This window comes from Propithecus coquereli, unplaced genomic scaffold, assembly GCF_000956105.1.
Source record: "Propithecus coquereli isolate 6110/MARCELLA unplaced genomic scaffold, Pcoq_1.0 Scaffold134, whole genome shotgun sequence".
In the NCBI taxonomy this organism is placed as follows: Eukaryota; Metazoa; Chordata; class Mammalia; order Primates; family Indriidae; genus Propithecus; species Propithecus coquereli.
In genome coordinates this window covers 368665-372060 of record NW_012137636.1, presented here as the reverse complement: position 1 = coordinate 372060, position 3396 = coordinate 368665, and the positions used below count along the sequence as shown (strand labels likewise).

General features: G+C 37.8%; 1 protein-coding gene across 1 annotated transcript in view; it reads right to left on the bottom strand.

Annotated features, from left to right (window-relative positions):
• SFRP4 (secreted frizzled-related protein 4) overlaps positions 1-3396 on the bottom strand; it is a 37383-nt gene that overhangs the window by 16544 nt on the left and 17443 nt on the right. The window lies entirely within an intron of this gene.

The following is a 3396-nucleotide window of genomic DNA, read 5'->3' as shown; positions in this document are numbered from 1 at the left end:
AGGGTTGTATGTGGTTCCCAGCATGTGAGCTGGGGCACCCTCCTTTTCATTCCACTCTGGAGAACATGTTGGATCTCAGCGAGTGAGAATGAAATTGTTGAGTGATTAAGTTTCCAATATAATTTCCAAACTGTAATATTAATAATACTAAGACACTCATGAGCTTTGATCGTTTAATATTAGTAACAGCTCACCTACTTCAATATTCAAGTGTTCCGACACCATATTTGAGAAGCATGCCTGTGAATTGTGTTAAATTATACAAAATCTAATTACATACATGGGATTTGTCATTAAGGATATTTCTCAAATTTTCTTCAGAATGCATTTTTTTAAATGTAAGGTAAATCAATTATTGGCTTTCTTAGGATTGTGCGAAGAAGTGCAGTAAAAATCTTCACCTTCCTCACTTCTTTCACCTTCCCTGTTCCTTCAGATTTAATACTATTATCTGCTGCTTTGCATGGCCTGATAGTATCTGAGTGTTCATAATATAATTATGTTAAGTGGCACACTGTTATCGCCACAAGGACCATCCAGATCTTCAAAGGTATTGAAACAAACTCTCTTAAACATAATATTGTGTTTCACCAGCAGATGGCAAGCTATGCTTAGTTGTGTGCATATGTTTAAAGATCTGTACAGATTTCATATGCAAGACATAAAGAGAGGTCATTTCTTTCGAATGGAGGTAAGAAACCAAAAATCTAGTAAGCAATGACCAAAGAGATATATTTAATTAAGCCTTTATTTGTGTTAGTCTGGTGTGAAGGGATTGAATTTAGTGGATAAGACACAGCAGTGCGAGACAGGCATTTGTGGACTAGAGAAATTGGCAGTACCTGGAAATATCTTCTCGTCCCTGGGGAAGAAAGGTTGGAAAAGCCTACACAGTTATCAGGGCCACAGCTAAGAGGGCTGGTCTTGAATTCCAACTGGTCTTAGGCAGAAAAGCATGTCCTAGGCCACTGTGGTGGAGGTAAGTGAGGACTGCAAAATCAGTGGGCACAGCTTGGAGCTCCGATGCACATGATGGGGGGGACGTGGCTCCAAATACAGGGTGGGCTCAGAATGTTGGCCGTAGGACACTTGTGCGGGAAGCGCTTCTATCTCAACAGCCAAACAGAGCTGGGGATGAGCTCTGCGTCTTCATGAATGCAGAACAGTCCCCCAGACGGAACAGTCCCTATCCTTAGTACTGGCTCAGTCCTGTACCTCAACCCCGAAGCCAGAGTCTCTTTGATTGGCCCCCTTTTTTGTTCCTTCCGGCCCCTTTTCAGGCCAGGCCCCTGAAGCATGCTTGATTGAAGCCTAATACTCCCCAGCACTTCTTTCCTGGATTCTGTTCCTTATAAGCAGATGACCTGCAGAAAATGGACAGATTTTGTAAAATACACTATATCTTGGGGCCCTCAGGTTGGGCTGTCTTGGTGCCCTTTCTACTCACTGAAGGGGATCCCCTGACACTGATGCCTGCCTAAACTCTGTCTGAACTTGCTCACCCATTGGAAGCTACTTTGGATGACCTCCAAAGCCAAATGTTTCATGCTTTCCAAAAAGGGAGAAAGTCGACTCAGCAATTGTCCACGTGATTTTTAGCTGCTGAAATACTTTAATGACATAATAGTTGAAATTATTGGAAGAATAAAAAATGTTAATGAATTTAATTTGATCCAACAATGGTATTTTAGTTCTTCCTTGGTACTATGATGGAATTTTATTCATAATATCATTTTTTACTTAACTTCAGTTCCTACGCCTCATTATATTATTCAAGGTAACACAATTGTGTGAGATTTGGGAACAGCCCTCTGATTATGAGTCCTCCCTGCTGCCTAAATTTAATTACTAATATAGTATGTTCTTTTCCTTTATTCAAGTATGTCACTAAGGTGAACCACTCTGGCCATGGAGAAGTTCACATCTAGATATTGCAGCTGAATATTTTAGAATTATCTAGTAATAAAACTGTTCTCATACAAATATTGCCATGAATATATTAGACTTATACTGTCTGAACTATGAGGGCAAAAATCACACATCATGGGCTCTTTTACTGCCATTAATTACCTCTTAAAAAATTTCCTTACATTCTAGTAGAAAGAGATTTCTCTTAGAAAGCAGAGCAAATAAATACTGTGAGATCCGTAGTTATGATCAACATATTCTCCCTTCAATAAATTTGAAATTAAAAAGACATTAAAAAAGCATAAAGACTGGAAAGTCTTTAGGGTTCAGGGATTCAAATAGTGTGTTGCTGCCAATCACAGAAACTGACAGAGACAGAGCAACACCTTAACACCACTTTGTAGATTGTGGTAAAAAATGTAGTGGTCAAATTTTAATATTTTTATGACTGTCATATGATCGAGGGGATAGTTTTCAGATTTGCATGTCTACATGGCTTTCATGTAGAGACATTCTATGCCTCTCTCTGATAATATTTTTGTAGTATCTTATAATCATAAAAGTAACACATGTTCATTAGACAAAATACAGGAAAAATTTATGCCTTGCACTATTTTGTGCCTATTTTTTTATGGCCTTGAAAATTCAATAATACCAGGAAAATTTTTGTGTAACAAAAATCTGTCCTACCCTGGCATGCCGGGAAATCACATTTAAAAATCTATTCTCACAAGTTATTGGTAAAATAAACTCAGATACATCCATGCTATGCAGCTGTGAAAAATAAAATACAGTTGTATTTTTTTACTTGGAGAAATTTTCATGCTGCCCTATTAAGTTCATACGCCAAAACAGGGAGAAAGTCTGGAGGGATTCACACCAAAATGCTAATAGCAAAATTTGAGGTAGCTATTTTGACATTTTGGGTACTTTATTTTTCATTTTTTCTTTTTGCTTATCTCTGTTGTTTGAATAACAAAAAGGATGGATATTTCATTGCTATCCCAGGGTCCAGTGTCTCCTTCTGGGTACTGAAATTAAAGTAAATACCCCAACCCATGTTTGCCATTTATCTGTAGAACACAAACTGCTTCTTTGTCAGCTAAATCACAAAGGTGACAATTAACTAAACTTTTTGGTTGTCATGCTTTTCACTATGACTTAATACATCTCTCAGGATAAAATGCTTTTCAAAAAGCATTTTCCACTAGGAAACATGGTCAGTATTAGCATATATCAGGCTATAGAAGCAGAAATTTGTTTTCTTACTGTTCTTTCTATGGTGATAAATGAATATTTCCTCTAACAGCCCAGATTATGTTAACAAAAAGTCAGTGCACTTTGGCCTGGTAAATTAAAATTCATGGACTCTGGGGGCTCAGATCTTTCTCTAGCTGTGGGTGAGACATCAGACAAGCCTTTCTCCAACAAGCTAGATCATGACTTCTCAGGTCCCCTTCAACTTTTTCATTGCATGAATCCAAATAA